The sequence below is a fragment of the Miscanthus floridulus genome, chromosome 8 (genome assembly GCF_019320115.1).
Source record: "Miscanthus floridulus cultivar M001 chromosome 8, ASM1932011v1, whole genome shotgun sequence".
Taxonomy (NCBI): Eukaryota; Viridiplantae; Streptophyta; class Magnoliopsida; order Poales; family Poaceae; genus Miscanthus; species Miscanthus floridulus.
The window spans coordinates 83,547,606-83,568,802 of record NC_089587.1 but is presented as its reverse complement, the minus strand read 5'-3'; the positions used below and the strand labels follow the sequence as shown (position 1 = coordinate 83,568,802).

The 21,197-nt window shown below is 42.0% G+C and overlaps 1 pseudogene; it reads right to left on the bottom strand.

Moving 5' to 3' along the window:
* LOC136469497 (wall-associated receptor kinase-like 10) overlaps positions 1-21,197 on the bottom strand; it is a 58,105-nt pseudogene that overhangs the window by 25,917 nt on the left and 10,991 nt on the right.

The following is a 21,197-nucleotide window of genomic DNA, read 5'->3' as shown; positions in this document are numbered from 1 at the left end:
CCGTCCGGTGGAGAAATCCTCGCCGAGCTGATCACGTAAGCAAGGTCAACTAGTACGGATGGTTATTTATTCACATGTCCCGATATCGTCGTAGTAGTCTGTCAATCACCGTACCTAAACGTAGTATATATAAATAAAAACTTAGAAAATAGTTAGAAAATTATAGAAAATCCGTACTAGTTGAACTTGCGGACCGTGTTCAGCTCGGCAAGCATGTTCTCTGTCGAGCGGTAACGGACATCAAGGAGGAGCTTTGATTATACGAGGGAGAGCGACAACGGTCGTGGGAGACCGTGTTCCCTTCCTCATAGAATCGGAGCTCTTCCTTGACCAAGTACGGTGCTGTCCGGTGGAGAAATGCTCGCCGAGATGATCACGTAAGCAAGGTCAACTAGTACGGATGGTTATTTATTCACACGTCCCGATATCGTCGTAGTAGTCTGTTATGTGTGTACATTCCCATTCTTCTGTTAATTTGCGGAAATATCATATGAATTACTTACCTGCCGCAGTAAAAGACGAGAACACAATGACCATTAAAAATATCATTGTTTAGAGATCTAGATAATTTTATAGTTTGTTAATTTTATTTGTTTATAAAAGAAGAAATTTATAGTGTATTAAAAAATGAGTATAGAGAGTAGATGGCAACTGCTTCCGGGTCCTCGGCCTCTCATGGGTTTCCAAAGCGACTTAGGCCGGGCCTTCCTCTCATTCCATGCGGCAAGTGTCGTGATGAGATGAAGATTGTGATGGAGTACCGAGTGAAGAAGGAGGGTCCCAACAAGGATCGTATCTTCTACAAGTGTCCGGATCGCAATGTGAGTTATTTTATCGTATTTAATGATTATGGTTAGTTTATACCTATTTTCATGATGGTTGTGATTAAAGTTCTAGTTTTTTGTTTTAATTTCAGTGGGATGGCAGTGGACGATGTTCAGGCTTCTACTGGGAGGAAGAGTATGTTGAACTCGTGCAAAAATATCTTGCACAACAGGCAGATACGGCGGCTAATGAGGCAGTGATCCAGTCGAAGAAGCCCAAAGATGTTGCACAATCGGGGGATCTGTCTGTTTTAGTTGAGATTGGTCGCGAAATCCTTGTGCTCCTGAAATATATTTTAGCTTTAGTTCTTTTAGTGGTAGTTGGGATTGTCTACATTGTAGCGATGCTTTCATAAATTTGTATCTTTTGTGGTGGCACGCATGTTGTATAAATAATTAATTATGATCTAGGTTTTAATATGATATTTATGTCATGTATTGCAGATGAGCCGTCATTGGATGTATAATGCTGATCGCCGCTCACAAGAGTTCATTGACGGCGTGCATTCTTTATTACGTGCGGCCGAGACAAACAAACGCGACGGTTTCATGTGCTGCCCATGTGCCATATGTAAGAATACGGTGGAATATCCTTGCTCAAGGACTCTTCATTCACACTTGTTCAAGTCGGGTTTCATGCCAAACTATATTTGTTGGACAAAGCACGGAGAAACCGGTGTTGTAATGGAAGAAGATGAAGAAGAACAATGGGACGACAATGATATTATTCCTGATGGTGCGTGCTTCAATGATACTGCAATGGGAGAAGCTGAAGAAGAGGTAGCCGCAGAAGATGAGCCGGCTGATGATCTTTGTCAGGTCATTCGTGATGCACAAAGAGAATGTGAAAGTGAAAAGGAGAAGATCAAGTTCGAGCGGATGCTAGAAGATCACAAGAAATTGTTGTACCCAACTTGTGATGCAGGGCAGAAAAAGTTGGGAACCACACTAGAATTGCTGCAATGGAAGGCAAAGAATGGTGTATCTGACAAGGGATTTGGAGAGTTACTAAAAATCCAAAAGAAGATGCTTCCGAAGTACAATGAATTGCCCGCCACTACCTACGAAGCAAAACAAGTTGTCTGTCCTATGGGGCTAGAAATAGAGAAGATACATGCATGTCCTAATGACTGCATCCTATACCGTGGCAAAGAGTACGAGAAATTGGATGCATGCCCGGTATGCCATGCGTCGCGGTATAAGATCAGGCGAGATGACCCTGGTGATGTTGAGGGCGAACGTCCACGTAAGAAAATCCCTGCCAAGGTTATGTGGTATGCTCCTATAATACCACGCTTGAAACGTCTGTTCAGAAACAAAGAACATGCAAAATTGTTACGATGGCACAAAGAAGACCGTAAGGTAGACAATATGTTGAGACACCCTGCTGATGGGTCCCAGTGGAGAGCAATCGATAGAGAATTCCCGGAGTTTGCAAATGACGCAAGAAACTTAAGGTTTGCTTTAAGTACAGATGGTATCAATCCTTTTGGAGAGCAGAACAGTAGTCATAGCACTTGGCCTGTTACTCTAAGTATCTACAACATTCCTCCTTGGTTATGCATGAAGCGGAAGTTCATTATGATGCCTGTGCTCATCCAAGGCCCGAAGCAACCTGGCAATGACATCGATGTGTACCTGAGACCACTTATTGATGAACTTCTCATTTTGTGGAATAAAGAAGGTGTACGTGTGTGGGATGAGTACAAACAGGAACACTTTGATCTACGAGCATTGTTGTTCGTAACAATCAATGATTGGCCTGCTCTAAGTAATCTTTCAGGACAGTCAAACAAGGGATATAATGCATGCACACACTGCTTCGGTGATATTAGAGGTGTATTCTTGAAAAAATGTCGAAAGGTCGTGTACCTTGGCCATCGTCGATTTCTTCCTGCAAATCACCCCGTAAGAAAGAAAGGTAAGCATTTTAAAGGGAAAGCAGACCACCTGACCAAGCCTCGCAACCGAACCGGTGAGGATGTACTCGATATGGTCAATGATGTGAAAGTCGTCTTTGGAAAAGGACATGGAAGCCAACCTATTCCGAAAGACGCTAACGGTCACGCACCCATGTGGAAGAAAAAGTCCATATTTTGGGACCTACCCTATTGGCAAGTCCTGGAGGTCCGTAGCTCGATCGACGTGATGCACCTGACGAAGAATCTTTGTGTGAACCTGCTAGGCTTTATGGGTGTGTATGGAAAGCCTAAGGACACATTTGAAGCACGACAGGACCTGCGTTGTTTGAGAGAAAGAGACAACCTGCATCCAGAGAAGACAGATGATGGACGCCATTACTTACGTCCTGCTAGCTACACTCTAAGCAAAGAGGAGAAGGAAATCATGTTTGAATGCTTAAACAACATCAAGGTACCATCTGGATTCTCCTCGAATATAAAGGGTATTATAAATGTGACAGAGAAGAAATTCTGTAACTTAAAGTCCCATGACTGTCACGTTCTCATGACGCAATTACTTCCAGTTGCATTAAGAGGAATTCTACCTCCAAATGTACGTCTAGCCACCGTAAAGCTATGTGCATTCCTCAATGCAATTTCTCAGAAGGCAATTGATCCAACTGATCTAGCTAAACTACAGAATGATGTGGTTCAATGTCTCGTCAGCTTTGAGTTAGTGTTCCCTCCTTCCTTCTTTGATATTATGACACACCTCCTAGTTCACCTAGTCAAGGAGATTTTCACTCTCGGTCCTGTGTTCCTACACAACATGTTCCCCTTAGAGAGATTCATGGGAGTCCTAAAGAAATATGTTCACAACCGTGCTCGCCCAGAAGGAAGCATCGCCAAGGGCTATGGAACAGAAGAGGTCATTGAGTTCTGTGTTGACTTTATTCCCGACCTTGACTCGATTGGTGTTCCTGAATCGAGACATGAGGGGAGACTAAGCGGAAAGGGGACACTAGGGAGGAAAACATATATTGGTACGGATGATGATTATTTCAATAAAGCGCACTACACAGTTCTACAGAACTCCTCTTTGGTAGATCCATATATTGAGACACACAAGGATCTCTTACGATCCGAGTTTCCAGGCAAGACTGAAGCTTGGATTACGCATAAGCACATGGAAACTTTCGGCGGTTGGTTGCGAAAAAAATGTCAAGGTGATGAGAGCATCCATGAGCAACTGTATTTATTGGCTATGCAACCATCATGGCATATCGTCACATACAAAGGGTACGAGATAAATGGGAACATATTCTACACAGTAGCCCAAGATAAAAGGAGTACCAACCAAAACAGTGGTGTCCGCATAGATGCCACAGACCCGAATGGGAATAAGCAGACATATTATGGACGCATAGATGAAATATGGGAACTAGAATATGCACCTACTTTGAAGATCCCATTGTTCAAGTGCCAATGGGTCAAGGTGACCGGAGGCGGAGTAACAGTAGACAACGAGTATGGAATGACAACAGTAGACCTTAGTAATATTGGGTACAAAGACGAACCATTCGTCCTTGCCAAGGATGTGAATCAGGTGTTCTATGTCAATGATATGTCTACCAAACCAAAAAGAGGGAAAAACGATAATGACTCAACCAAAGAGCCAAAGCGCCACATAGTTCTTTCAGGGAAAAGAGTCATCGTGGGAATTGAGGACAAGTCGGACATGTCAGAAGAATATGAAAAGGATGACCGAATTCCGCCCTTCAAAGTGAACAAAGACCCTAGCATCTTGGTAAATGATGAGGACACTCCATGGTTACGAAGCGATCATAACCAAGGGACATACGTAAAGAAGAAGTTCACTGCTGTGCCCACTTGATGATATAGTGATTTAATATAGTGTGTGTTTGAGATATTATGTAATAATTGTGAATTCAGATGTTTATTATGTCATATTTCAAATTAAATCAATGTTTGATTTGGTGGGATTTCTCTCTCAAAAAGGTAAATTAGGATACTGAGTGATGAAAAATTAAAATATTAACGTTAAAATGATGTGAAAACAAATTTCCTGTCCAAAACCAATAATTTTAATAATTTTAATTAAACACTACATTTTTGCATTAACGAAATAATAAATATTAGTTACATTATGTTTTATAATTCTAACAAAAAATAAAAAAAGTTAGGTTATCGATTTTTCCTATGTGCAATAAACAAAAATAAAATTCATATTTTTAACAAAATAATTTTATGCCTTTTATTTAATTTACTATGTATTTAATAAAAACTATTGCATTTCTATTGTATTTAACAAGACTATTGCTTAAAACAGGCGGGAAACGAAACTGCAGGCCACCTTTACTCCCGGGTGGGAAGCCCACCCGGGAGTAAAGGTGGGCTGCAGTTTCGTGGCCCGCCAAAAAAAAGCCTTTACTCCCGGTGCGTGTTACCAACCGGGAGTAAAGGTATACCTTTACTCCCGGTTGGTAACACGCACCGGGAGTAAAGGAACCTTTACTCCCGGTTGGTAATACGCACCGGGAGTAAAGGGTTTTTACTCCCGGTTGGTGGCTGGCACCGGGAGTAATTCTCCTCTGCTATATAACCTCCAGCGCCTGGCAGATCGATCTGCTCGTCTTCTTCCTCGTCGAACACCGCCGCCCGGCCTCTTCTTCGACCTCGCGCCGCGTCGGTTCGCCTTCCGTGACACCGGCGCCGCCGTCTTCTTCCTCGTGCGGCCTCCACCGCGCGCGCCCGTGCCCCTCCTCCGCGCTTGCCCGTGGCCCTCCACCGCGCCCTCCTCCGCGCCCGAGGCCCTCCTCCACCGCGCGTTGCCCCACCGCGCCGGCCCGAGGCCCTCCAGTAGGTACACTGCCGAGCTTCGAGGTGATATATTCGTCGATCTCTTTGTACATTCGTCCGAGCCCTCCACTGCCGAGTTATAGATCACATCGAAAACTACAACTTTGGTGTAAGCCATGTCAACGGTCGAGGTCGATTGAAAATTCCAAATTTTGAATCACAAAATCTATAGAAACTAAAAATGAATATTTGGAACTCTAAATGATTTTAAATAAAAACATATCTTAAGGCAAGTTTTGAATATTTGGAACTCTAAATGACAAGTATAATTAAGGATCACCAATGAAATTATTTTAGAAATTAATTAGATCGATGTAAATCCATGGCTTGTATAATAAACACGCTATATATTATTTGGAAACAACGCTACGAACCATCCGCTAATGATCCAGCCCATCAACCGCCATATATTCATCACTATATGATATGCCATTATTTCAAGATGCAGTTTCAATAGAAGAATTTTTTCTATCTTCATAGATCAATGTTTGTTAACGAAATTTTATCCAAATATATTCATGTAGGGTCTTTTTTTTTGAAGGATTTGTTGTAGGATATATAATGGTCAAATAGGAACTCAATTTTGATACCCAGTTTATAAACTAAGCGTTTTTTAGTTTATCAAAAATATCACATGTTTCTTCATTTGTGAACTTTGAATATACAGATATAATAAATATTAATGTTGCTAAAGTAATATGAGCATTACATATTTTTTTCCGGGAAGACTATCTTCAAACTTTATATCATAGCATCAGAGATCGCCTGTAGAAGAAGAAAATAAATTCTTATCATTTCGGAAATAGTAATGGTTATATGAGCAATAAGACACGTATACTTACATTTCATAATGGCTTATACTTATATTATTAACATAGAATTTTCTCATATGATGAATGACTACATGGTTGATCACATGGTTTCGTCCTTATATACGTCATTTGTATTCATATGCATTTCGTCCATGCGTTTCTATGTATACGGCGGAGCACCGCCGCCCTCGTTCACCCATGTGTACAGACATATATACGGCGGAGTGGAGCACCGCCACTCTTGTCACACCGCCCTTTCTCGTGCCCTAATTCGCCCTAGTACCGACGTAGTTCGTCCTAGTGTGGCGAATTGCGTCCGTGATCGAGGGGCAAGATTTAATAATGCATATTGTTTGTAGATTTTACGCATGTAATAAGCAAAGATTTGACGTACTATATATTGGTTTTGTTTTTTGAAGCTAGATGGCCGACCCGAGAAATATGGATGAGGAGGAGTTGATGATGAATTTGATCAACACTGGCACTCAAGTTGCCGGCGATGATGGTGCTAAAAATAACGTGCAAGAGGATGAAGATGACGGGAGTCAGTACTTAGCTCTTGAACAAAATGAGCAACAACATATTGGCCAAGTATATATTTTTTATTATTAGCTATATATATATATTATCATATGTCTTATGTGTGCTCATGACATTAAAAATAATGTTTATGTTTTGTAGCCCTCTGGATCGACATCAACAACTACAACGAAGAGTAAAAATGTTCGAGGTCCCAAAAAGCCATTGGAGGGTCGCTTCATCATCTCGGAGTTCAATGTGGATACAGGAGAACCGGGGGGGCCGAATAAAATGAAATTTGTGCACCACTGTGGTTACCTTGTACGGGACCGGCTCCCGATTAGTACCCGTGAATGGAAGAAGAAGACCAATGCTCCTCATATCAGTTTTGTCTCCGATCGTGACAAGGCGTTAATTTGGAATGATGTCTTGGTACATTTCACGCTCCAAACAGATGATTATGATGATATAATAGATGGTGATGAATTGAAGGAGCGAGTTAGGGATTGGGCAATGAAGAAGATGGCCACCCAGTTTCAGACTTGGAAGAAACACCTATACACGACGTATGTCAAGAAGAACATAGCACCAGATTTTACTGTCCCAGGCCCGATCTCAAAGCAGAGGCCCTATTGGGATGAGTTTGTACAGTACAAGACTTCAGAAGAGGGTGTGAGTCGGGTGATAAAGAACCAACGTAATGCCCAACAGAAGACATACCACCATACCTTGGGATCAGGTGGCTACCCGACTGCCATTAAGAAGTGGAACAAAATGGAAGCAGACCTTCTTGCCAAGGGTATTAGACCAGAATCACTCGAGTGGGGAGAACGTGCAAAGAATTGGTTTTTCGCTCATGGGGGAACACTAGACCAGGAGACAGGGAAGTGCGTTTATGGCGCAAGACTGCAAGAAGCAGCAGAAAGATTGTTTTATGCTCAGAGAGCTGCTGCTAGTGGTGAGTTCAGGCCCAACAGAGAGAAGGATGAGCTGACATACGCCATCGGGACTATTGAACATGGTGGCCGAACTAGAGGCAAAGGAAGTGTCTCGTGGGAGCATGGATTCCCTCAGGACAGACCTTCCTACAGAAGTCGCCAGAGAAAGAAGGAAGAAGAGGCACACCGGCTCCAGAGGTTGGAGGAAGCGGTGCGTGAAGCACAGGAGCGGGAAAAAAACCTTGAAGCGAGAATGCAGGAGGAAATCAAAAGGCAAGTGCAAATAGCAGTGAGTGCAAGCAAGCAGGCATCAGAGCCAGGAATCAACATTAGCCAATCTGTTCAGTTGAAAAGCAGCTGCGCTTCCACGGAGATACCAAATCAAGGGGACACAGGACTGCGCTTCCCTGTGGATGACGTCACTGAACCTTGTACAACGTGTGAGCTACACATTCCGAAGGAGAATTCCACAATCAAGGTGGCTATCGGTCTTGTTAATCCTATCGACCGAACCAAGACACCAAGGATTCATGGGAATATAATCCAAGAAGGATATGCCACCATCTCGGTAGATAAAGCTGAAAAAGGTTTTAGTGATTTGCCTCTTGACATTCCTGGAGGTGATGGCGAGAAGACTCTAGGAGAAGCGGAGAAGACATTCATTCTATGGCGCAAGCGCTACATCATCATTCCAGGGATGTCGGCTCCACCTCCTTCTGAACTACCTCACCATAGGTACGTGCGGATGAAAACACTACATCATTAATTTGTATTGGCTTAAATAATTAACAATCTGCTCATAATAATATGTCATTCCTTTTTTTGTAGCAGATCCTCCCCCAACCTAAATCCAATTGTTCAATCGCCAGATCATCATAGTGCTCTGTATGATGACATTGTGTTGGAAGACGAGGCTGCATCCACACCCTCTCCAAGGAGGTCTCCAACGCCACAGCCGCCACCTCCAAGGAGGTCTCCAACGCCGCTGCCAACACCTCCAAGGAGGTCTCCAACGCCGCTGCCAACACCTCCAAGGAGGTCTCCAACGCCTCCCCCGCCCCCGCCTACCAAGAAGCCTAGCAAGAGGCCAGCCCCTCAAACGAAGAATCAGTCCCCGCCTGCAAAGAAAGCCACCGTGAAACCAAGGGCTATTCCCAAAATAATATCTGAAGAGAAGGAAGAAGGAACTGATGCATATAAAAAAGACATGTCTAGATTCTATGACAAACTTAAAATGAATCAAGAAGCAAGGAGAAACCCAGAGAAACCGTACTTCTTCGTAGCTCCGGATATTTTAAGAAAAAAGGTGACTTCTTACCAGCATCAACAGCGGGAATCTCGTAAGCCGTCCAAATCAACGTTATCAGACTATGACCGCACTCTCACCAAGTCAATTGAGGCGGCACAGAAAAAGAAGCGGGCAGGGAAAGGAGTTGCCCAACTCGGACAACAAGCGCACCAATCAATCCCCCCGCTAGTTGTTGGTAATGAATATGGTTCGAATTTAGGATTAATGCATCAGGCAAACATACCTCCGGATGTCGATTTGGATCACCTTGGTGAATTTCTTGATGAGACTGGTCTCGACCTTTACCAGATGTTTGGTGATGGAAAAATTGAGAGTGCGGCGGAGGTTGATATTTGGAAGAAAAAATTTGTACTAGGCCAGAGTCTATACAACCCTCAAGCCTTATCTGATCTGAGGACGCAAATGTACCTGCTAAACAAGTGGTACATGCAGGCGTCTACCAGTGGAGACTTCTGCGTTGGTGTCAGAATTAGAGACGAACATTGGTTCCGTGGCGATGATGTTATGTATGTTGACTTTGCAGAATTTCATCAACTATGCCACCTTACCTCTCTGGACAAAGTTATCATTAGCTGCTATTGCCTGTAAGTAATAATTCTTTCGATCTATTATTAAACTCATCATATGTGTGCATATGCATATAAATTATCCTAACAAGTACTATATATATGCAGATTTACAATGACAGAGCTCAGAAAGGAAGGCTGCAATGAAATTGGTTTTGTTGATCCGCATATAGTATTCAAAGACCCAATTACTCCAATGACTAATTGGAAGTCTGAGTCAGAGAGTAACATCATGAACTTCTTAGTGAACCAACGCCACAAGAAGGATATACTCTTTCCCTATAACTTCAAGTGAGTGTTAATCATGTCGATCATAGCCTTAATGGCTCATATGTTGATTCTAGTTAATTAATGAGTGTTATGCGTTATATCCTATAAACACATGCAGCAATCACTGGATATTGATGGACATCGATCTGGTGAAAAGTCACTTGATAATCTATGACTCGATGAGAAAACCACAACAAGACTACCAAGATATGATAGATATTATCCAGAGGTAATTTCGGGATCTCTAGCAACTATATATACACACAAACATGATGATTAACTATATCTGATGACGTGGCAAATTTTTTATTGGGCAGTGTTTGGAAAACCTTTATTGAGAAGCAACACATGGAAAAATGCAAAGCGCCACTGAATGTAATCCCATTGAAAGTAAGTCCCCTGAATCGCATCATCTTTATTAATTAAACATATAGCTTTCACCGGATCACCAGATTGGATGACAAATCTTTTTCTCGTAAAGTGGTGTCTGAGGTAGGAACAGGGGAACAACTACTGTGGTTACTATGTTTGCAAGTTTATCAAGGTGCTCTCCCAAAGAACTCCTACAGAGAGACTCAAAGTACGTTAAAAATACACTATATATTCATTTAATTATTATTATTGATTGTGTTACTATGTCTTTATATATATATATATATGTACATATATTAATTTATTTTCCTTTAATTCAAACCTGTAGACTCGATGGTTGGAGGAAAAGGTCATACGGCAAGACCAAATCAAAGCAATTCAAGAGTCTATAGCCGGATTTTTTAATGAGCAGGTCATCGATTCCAAGGGCGAGTTCTACTTCGACCCAACACTGCCATTGAAGCCAAGCTAGAGGATGAGAAGAAACTTGTTATGTCACAACAACTATAATGCAATCTTTTGTAATATATGCACATGAAATAATATAATGTAAAATACACATATGCATGCATGCATGTAAATATATATATGATGCATGCATATATATATATATATATATATATATATATATATATTTCTATGCTTGAATTGTGTGATTTAATACGTTCATTGTGCTTGAACCGAAACATACTATATGCGCATATAAATGTATAATTAGCAGCGTACAATACGACTTCGAAAACCTATTTTGAAAAGAAAACAAAAAAATGAAAAGAAAAGAAAAAAGAAAAAAACCTTTAGTCCCGGTTCGTATTACCAACCGGGACTAAAGGTGCCGGCCATCGTGGCATGTCAGGAGGCACCTTTAGTCCCGGTTGGTGTTACCCACCGGGACTAAAGGTCCTCCTTTAGTCCCGGTTCCTGACCCGGGACTAAAGGACCCCCCCTTTAGTCCCGGATGCTTGCTCCCGGGTGGGGAACCGGGACTAGAGGGGGTTCCCCACCGGGAGTAAAGCTCGGTTCTCTACCAGTGATGCATATGTTTCCTTATTCTCTTGGGATTGGGCACTTGCGCAGCTTGGTTGGTCCGTGATTGCAATGTCAAGTAACATGTCGTAAACATTGCTTGTATTCACCCAACTTGCGTAAAGATCTATCACGAAGTCATAGGTATACGAAAAGATAACCTTGATACTGGAGGGCGCTTCATCTAACTGTGCAATAGTAGTATTGCGGCGGCAAGTTCGAGAGTAAAGTCTTGCCGGCCGGCCACTTACTGCAAACCAGATGCGGCAGCAGCCTAACCCTCCACAGGCACCATAACCCATGTTTGTCCTCTCCATGATCTCTGTGTTATCTGCGCAAATACTCATGCAAGAACCAATGGGATCTGTCATATTATCAGAGAACATGTAGACGTTGACACCACAACCAACAACATACAAGTAGTTTTCATGATCAATAATAACACCAGTAGGGGCCTCCCAGGACTTGGTGGTGTAAGTGTCCGCACCTAAGCTCATGGTGATGTTGTAGCCAAGAGCAGAAGCATAAGCATGGTTTCTGCCGACGTCTATAAAAATCACCTGAGTCGAGTTGTTTCCCAGGAAGCGCAGCCTGGGGGAACCAGTTGTGGTGTCGCAGGTAAGCTCAAAGCCTTGCCGGAAGCAGCCTGACCCTATCTCCCAAAGGGGTACGAGATTTCGACATCTTGTTTACACTAAAATTTGGGAAGAGGAACACGGGAATTCAAAGCTCCCAAAGATCGTGTCATCAAGGAATCGATTATATAAAAATCGATATCAGCTGATTCAAATGCAACACTGAAATCAGCTCTCTTCAGATGACACCAGCAGATAACGACAGGAAGCTACAGTTGGCGTCGGAACAGAAAGGAAAAGATTAGGATCCAAGTTATCTTAAATTAGGAATATTTTATTCTACACCAAAGATTGTAATGAGTCTTACTTAAGTAGGATTCATGCTTGGGATCCAGTATAAATATTGAACCCCGTCTATTGTAAAGGACATCCAATCAATCAAATACAATTTACCTTTTTTCGGCTCCGGCCAACTCTTAGTAGTAGGAGTAGAGTAGATCTCGGCAAGTTCTTCAGCAAGCAGGGCTGCATCGGTCCAGCCGACCTCCGGCTTGTCTGTAAGTACCGTCATGGCTTATACTTTGGTTTGTACGACTGCATCGATCCGGTCGACCTCCACTGTGAACTCTAGTATAAGCTAGTTATCGACTCTTGTCTAGTTCAAGTACGGCTGCATCGATCCGGTCGACCTCCACTGCTCGAACTAGATTAAGGTTAAGTTATCGACTCTACCTAAGGGTGGCGTCCTTCAGATAGATTCATTAAGTTACCGATATTGCGGATGTTCTTATTGCTATTAGTTTGCAGCAACATCAATCTGCCCAGTCGAGCACTATGTCAGAATAGCACTTCACTGCCTGTTCAAAATACCCCATCACTGCCGGATTTTGAACTGGCACAACCATACCGACAGTGATGAGGGTAAGCTATCACTATCAGTTCCTACAAACCAGCAATGTTCTTCATCTTCACTGCTGGTTCTTTACACAACCGGTAGTGTTCATTTCCATCGACACTGCCAGTTCATAAGACCACCTGGTAGAGTTCAGTTCCAACAACACTGTTGGTTTGTGTTTCAACCGGCAGTGTTGTAGTAAGAATCACTGCCGGTTTGTGACAAGAACCGACAGTGATGGCTAAGCCAACGCTGCCGGTTTGTGGCTCGAGATGGCAGTGCCATCACTACCGGTTTTGTTGCTAACCGACAGTGATGTTTACGACAACACCGCCGGTTTTCTGATAACTGGCAGTGATGTCACGTTCACATTTTATTGTTTTATAATTGATTTTAATTTATATTTTTTCATGAAATCAGGTTTCGCTTTATATACGCTACGTAGACGATAGGTCCATCAATATTAAACATTACAAATGTTATGGTTACAATTCAAATGTTCTTATCTAGATCTCGATCCCTCAAAATAAAAAAGAAATGTTCTTGGACTTCACAGATTGTGCAATGCTTCTCGGACTTCTTACAATAATCTGGCGAGCTGCTCTGGGCCATACTGGTCCTTGTACTTCACGGATTGTGCAATGGAAAATACTCCATCTTTTTCCAATACCTCGGCTAAGATGAATTTTGCCAGCTCTGATTGTAGTTCGATGATCTCCATGTCTAACAGCCTTTCGTGGTTATATTTCTTGCGCTGTCGTTCAAAAAAGATGATATCCAAAGAGGAACAGTAAATCATTTTGGTGAATTATGAACAGACATAAATGAAATGGGGATTATATATACCAACTTATCGGCTTCTTTCGATTTCCTGCCGATGTAGCAAAGCATTGCCCACATTACATAAAACCTGCATACATTGTTTCCCGCCGGCTATTTTAGGTACTTCCCCTCTATTTCAACAACCTTGAATGGGACCTGCGTCCCACCGATGTCTTCTTTGGACACTAAGCAACATTAAAGGGATAAACATTAGAAAGCGGTATGTGTGATTAGAAAATAATATGTTATTAGGATCGCTTACTAATTCAGCACTGCCACTAGTGCATCTAGATGATGAAATAGTTTTTTCTTCGAGTCCCACACCTCGATAAGATTTTTGGCAAGATTAACACAAATTAAGATGAAATGGTTGCTGCAATCATAGAATCCTAATTATCAAATAATCTTAACGAAAAAAGAAGCATAAAATTAAAAGCCGAGAACATATACTTGCAGTTGTAGGCTAAAAGTATGTGGGTTTTGTTTTTCATCATGAATTCATCGAAAACAGCAATCAATCTCTGTTTTAGGTCTTCCACGTCACATCCATAGAGGCCTAGATATGTCCTCTCATTAACTCGCAAGGGGTCCAAGAAGCCTATGTAATCCCATTTGCTTTTTAGAATGCCAAATTTTGCTATACACCTACATAAAATCATGGGAAGTGCTCAAAAGTTAACAATTTGTGTCTTGAGAGAGTAGTTAATTGTAATATCGTGCGTGTAGGGTACTTACATAGTCCATAGCATCAATATTTAAACATCAAGAGAGCGTTTCTGGTATAGCTGGAACAAGCACTCGAACTCGAACTCGACATCGAACTTCTCTTTTTTAGGATAATGGAAAACATGTGGCGAACAGATAATAACCTCAAAACCAAAGTCGTCCGTCTTTGTTGCTTGAGCCATGTAATATTCATGTAACTGGCGCATATATGTTGTCAAATTTTTATACTCATGATCGGGAACCAAAAGATTGCCCCTTTCATACTTTATTGTCGGTGTTCCTGTCCCTTGTACATCATAATAGATGTTCGCGGCCTCTTCCATGGTTAATCCTAGGTTGTCTTCGATGTACTTCTATATGTTCCTTAAATCTTTATTGTGTATTTCTTCATCTCTTGTTGTAGCGTATTTATTCTATGTTTGCCTTTCGAATTTGGACTTCAACAAAAATGAAGGCAGTGAGGCACAGAGATTGAAGAAACTAACACAATCTTCCTTCAAGATGTGTGCTGTAAATTTTTCTTTCATCAAGGTGGTAATGCTGCCACTGAACGGTCTTTTTCTTTTTTGTTTGTCCACTTTGGGAGCATTAGCGACTGAATCCAAGGACCTTTTCTACGACTGCGAGGATGTCCTTGATCTTGTTTTGGGCTGAGGTGGAGGAGGATGACGACGAGAATTCTATTTTCCTAGCACTGATGGAGGAGGAGGAGTTTCTTTTCTCGGGGCTGATGAAGATGGAGTCAGATGAGGAGGAATAGAAGGAGACCTCTGTCTTCTCGGGGGTGATGGCTCCGGATGAGGAGGGGAGTGATCTTTGTTGGGAGATGGTGAGTGATCATTGTGGGTGGGCAAAGACTCACAGTCGTCCTCATCATCAGAGGACAATTGATGGTCAAGCTTAATGAAGCGCTTGCACCAGGCCACTTGAGAGCCCTTGTTTTGACCAAGTTTCGGCCTATCTTCCACTATGGGGTATTCAATGAGTATCTTGTTATACTTCTTATCAAGTATTCTATCAATGGTGACGTGAGCGTACCCCTTTGGAATTGAGCGGCCATTAATTGTCCCGTCTCCCATAGGCCAGGCCTAACCAAGTGCCACCTTGTCCTTTGTCCATTCCTGACGGATGTACAACTTTACATTGACGGGTTCAATGATGCCATCCACCGGATGAGGCACATTCGTCTCTTCTTTGTCAAGCGGGGTCAATCCGCAGCTGCTGTGACCCCTAAACTGTGGGCTAAAGGTAGTAGGAGTAGGGTTTTGTGGTACTCCTGAGCCCTTGGATAGCAAAATTTGCTCGACTCGTGCTTCAATAGTCGCCTCAATCCGTGCTTCCATTCTGTCTTCCATCTCTTTTAGTCGCCTCAAATACTCTGCCTCATGTTCCGCTCTACCCCTCGAGTGGCTTCAGTAAGTGTTAGATTCTTAGGGGAACGCTAGTTTCCAAGGAACAACACCAGTTCCTCTAGTGGGACCACGGTGCTCCTTGGTTCTGAGTGCTTGGGTGAGCACGTATTTCTCCCTATTAGAAGTGCGAGTCCCTTGCCTCACCTCCTCAATTACCTGGGAGATCCTCTAGATGAGTTCGCTCATGGGTTGATTTGTAGATCTAAAGCTCCCATCCTCGGCATGCCGTACATTCCTCCCCATATAGTATATTATGGATCTGGGCTCCTAATGGGCAGTCTCAACCTGAACACCTTCCTCAGCAAGGCGGTCCATCTTTTAAAGTTCTGCTTCAAATTCTAGTATCTTTTTGGCGTAGCCACGAGAGCCAAGATGATGAGGATTTATCGCTTTCTATGAGTTCTCCTTATTCTTCCTGCTCAGTTCTAAGTACTCCTCGGATAACCTATATTCCTTGAAATCCTGCCAGAAGTCCTTCTGCTTGCTAAACTGTACACCATCAAAATCTGGCTCTTTATTTTAGAGGACAAAATTCTTATACAATGTCCCCTTGAAATTCTTGAAGCATGTCCCCATGATTTCTTTTGCTTTTTTCTTGACTAACTCTCTGTCATACTCCATTAGGAAAGTAAAATACTCTGGGATCTTGACATTCCATATGTAATCCTTCTCACTTTCAGGAACCCTCCATGGGTCATCATCTTTCCCAATCCACTTTCTGTACCTAATCAGGATGAAGTCCCTAACAAGTAACCCGAGGATAGTCTTGTATTTGGTCAAAGCTATAGGCGGTGAGAGTGGATCCCCGAATTCATTGAACTCAGTAATGTGCTAGTGTGCATTCCTACCAACAAGAATCTTTAACACGCCTTGCTTGGATCTGGCCTTCCTGCTACCCAAACCCTCTGGCTCCTCGGCCGGCGGAGGCTCCTGCTAGAGACACTAAATAAGCTATGACCCTCTCAATTGATTAGCGTGTGTGGCTACATAGTCACATGATACCAAGTTACCTGGCCATCTTGGTCATTTTGACCTAGATCGAGCAGGCCGGACGGGGTCCATGGCTGCTTGTTCCCACCGTCCTGATTGACACCATCACCGTTTGTCGGATCATGTGGCTCTCCTGTCCCAGCAATATCAGTCGCTTCTTGTTGCCGATCTGTTCTTCGGCGATGGGGTAACAGGCGACGTTGAGTCATGGCTGTGACACGATCGTGGTTAGTTTTGGCTACAGACAACTACTAATAGCATATGTTCATATATATATATACATATATATATATATAATATGTTTAATGCAAAGTCTAATAATAAGTCCACATACAACAAAGTCAAATAATAGCATATGTTCACCTAGAACAAATTCATTGTTTGATTGACCACATACAACAAAGTCCACCTACTGTTCTACGAAACTAAGCCTACATCAACTTCCAAATAAGAAAAGCAATGACCATAGCCATAAATAAAAGCATGACATCTTTCCAAGACCAAGGAGCAATTCTCCTAATCTTCACATCTCCGGCAGGTGGCTTCTCTTCAATCTCTAGTGCCAGCGGATGGCCATGGTTTGCATTCATTGGACCATAGTAAGCCGGTTGCCCATGGTTTGTAAGGTAGGCCGGATGACTATAGTAGGCCCTCAAAGCTTTAGTTTTTATGCTGTATTTTTTGTGCAAATTACCAGGGTAGCGATTAGCAATCTTCCCAGGTTTGATAAATTCCAGGCATGTGACCAACATGCACTATATACCATGCCATGGTTGCCTATACATTTAGGTAAATTAGACATGTGGTAAGTGGTAATAGTAACTCATTGAACTAGGGAAGCTTAAGAGTAAGAACATTGTTCGGCAATACATTGTCGGTATTGCTCATGTGCAAGATGAATAACCAAATTCTTCATTGCTCCCAATAGTAATATTATACCAATTGGTTTATGAATTTTGGAGGAAGCTGAAATTGACTTATATAGTCATATCTTAATAAAATCCACTTATTCAGGTGTCACCTATCTATGTATGTTTTACATTGCCATTAGTATCTAAAAAAACTCTCATTGATGCATTGGTAATCCACACACTGTTATATCGAAATCTACATGAAACATGAGGCTATGGATACCACTTCTCTAATGAAAATTATTTGTAGGTATGTCAATGGGGCTTTTGCTATAAAAGGGTTGATGAACAAATAATAGAAAACCACATCTTCTAGGAAATTAAAAAATCAACTAGATGCATTTTTGGGATGCTAGTGCATATCTGTGCCATTGAAATGTATCATTTCTTCTCCTGACTGACAGAGAGGCGAGAGCACACAAATTTGTACTTGAACATCAAATACGTAGCTATAGTGATGTATCAAGATCACACAATACATCATCATCAGTAATCATCTAAAATCTGCTAAAAAGACAATCTTAGTAAGGATGCTAGAAAGCTCATAAAAAACCAGCAAATGCTCTCCGAAGTCACAAGGCGTCTGAGCCCTAGCCAGACAGCTTAATCTAGTCCTAGACATTTAAAATTGGATGCCTGGGATTCTTGCCTGAACAAACAAACATACCCTAATAGCATCATCAATGTGGGCATACACTATTAACTATCTTAAAAAACTATAATACACATAGGAGTGGATGTATTAGAACTAATTTTTCCTAACACAGTGTATATTTGTCACTTTCTTCTTGTCCCAACCACTTCATGTTATGCCATCTTGTGACTCGGTCACTTTACTCATCCCGTGCTCTTGAGAAAATGCATGCTAAGCCACAACGTATAGCTCCATATGTGTTTCTATGATTTGTCAGGTGAGGAACCGACTTCTTCTGCAAGCTACAATGAGGTGCTACTGTGAAGGTAGGAACTAGGAGGGAGAAGCACTACTATGAGGCGCTAACACCATGGGGCATTTCATCAAACACACAGCGGGCAGTGAGCCACGCACTCACCGTGGGGGAGGGAAAGCAGCTATCCACGCACTCCTAAAGGCCTCGACGGTGGGAGTGCTTCTGAACACACTCACCGGGAAGGAGGAGGGGCATGGGCGGCGTCGTGGACGATGAACGAGGGCACGGATGGCGCGGTGCTCTGGCTTGGGGTGGTGGACAGCGTGGGGCAGTGTTCTGTCATGGGGTGGTGCTCTAGCATGGGGCGGTGGATAGTGTGGGGCGGTGCTCCACCGTGGAGTGGTGCTCTGGTGGCGCGGGGGGAGGGGTTGGCGTAGGGTTGAAATGAATTTGGATAATTTCAACCCGCGCCTCTTTTATACCAGTATCTTATCATTACTGGTTGTAAGTCGAAACCGATAGTGATGGGGGTACATCACTGTTGGGTCACTTCCCAAACTGACAGTGATGGGTGTACATCACTACCGGCTCATTCTCCAAATCGGCAGTGATGTGATTTAGCAGTTAGGTGTTAAGCAGGATAACTTTTCTTTTTTTTTAACTCCTTCGACTGGCTCAACGGTTAACACCCCTCAACCTAGCCCTCGAGACCCATGTTAGAGTCCCAGGCGGCCCATATTTTTTTGTTCAGTTTTATAAATTATTTAATTAATTTGGGAAATAGCTCATCACTGTCGGTTCGCATTATAAACTGACAGTGATGAGGGTATATTGCTGTCGGTTCATTCCCCAAACTGGTAGTGATGTTGTGTAGCACTTTTTTTTTGAAAAATGTAGCATTGTACTATGTTTTTTTTTATATACTAAATAAATAGAAGCATATGTATTCCTATGTCGAAATGGCTTGAAATTTTTTTGGCAAGCTTGTACACCCAAATTTAGACCCCACACAGGATCTGAGGGTTTTTTTATCATTTTTTATTTATTATATTTTTCTCTGTGCCGAATGAGACAAAAGAGGGTGAATTTCATCTTGGACCCAATAGATTTTGTCATCCACCTCCACAAAATTCTGATCCCTAGGGCACATTAGAGCTTGTGTAAAAGTTTGGCACCATTCCAGATTTTTTTGTGGGTAGACTCAGTTCAACCTATAATTAAACGGTGTCGTCGCGCGGAAATTCAATTAAACCTCAAAGAGTAGCAACCATCTTCGGAAAATCCCAAACTTGGTGTTTCCTTCACACGTGGCATGTGCAAGCCTAAGAAAAAGTTTAAGACGAATACAACATCAGAATGCCTATGAACCACAGAAACCTAGATAACCTATGTGTATAGTCATGGTTCGATGAAAAGGCACATGTATCTCTGTGACGCATGTATACTCTGCCTATGTCGAAATGGCTTGAATTTTTTTGGGAAGCATGTACACCCAAATTAAGACCCCACACAGGATCTGAGGTTTTGCTGATCTTTTTTTATTATATTTTTCTCTATGCCAAATGAGACAAAAGAGGTTGAATTTCATCTTGGACCCAATAGATTTTGTAATCCACCTCCACAAAATTCTTATCCCTAGGGCACATTAGAGCCTTTGTAAAAGTTTGGCACCATTCTGGATCTTTTCGTGGGTAGACTCAGTTCAACCTATAATTAAACGGTGTCATCGCGCGGAAATTCAATTAAACCTCAGAAAGTAGCAAACCATCTTCGGAAAATCCCAAACTTGGTGTTTCCTTCACACATGGCACGTGCAAGCCTAAGAAAAAGTTTGAGACGAATACGACATCGAAATGCCTATGAATCATAGAAACCTTGATAACCTATGTGTATAGTCATGGTTTGATGAAAAGGCACATGTATCTCTGTGATGCATGTATACTCTGTCTATGTCGAAATTGCTTGAATTTTTTTTGGCAAGCATGTACACCCAAATTAAGACCCCACACAGGATCTGAGGTTTTTCTGATCATTTTTATTTATTTATTATATTTTTCTCTATGCCAAATGAGACAAAAGAGGGTGAATTTCATCTTGGACCCAATAGATTTTGTCATCCACCTCTACAAAATTCTTATCCCTAGGGTACGTTAGAGCATGTGTAAAAGTTTGACACCATTCTAGATCTTTTCGTGGGTAGACTCAGTTCAACCTATAATTAAACGGTGTCATCGCGCGGAAATTCAATTAAACCTCAAAAAGTAGCAAACCATCTCTGAAAAATCCCAAACTTGGTGTTTCCTTCACACGTGGCACGTGCAATCCTAAGAAAAAGTTTGAGATGAATGCAATATCGGAATGCCTATGAACCATAGAAACTTTGATAACCTATGTGTATAGTCATGGTTCGATGAAAAGGCACATGTACCTCTATGAAGCATGTATACTCCGCCTATGTCGAAATGGCTTAAATTTTTTTTGGCAAGCATGTTGACCCAAATTAAGACCCCACACAGGATTTGAGGTTTTTTTTATCATTTTTTTATTATAATTTTCTCA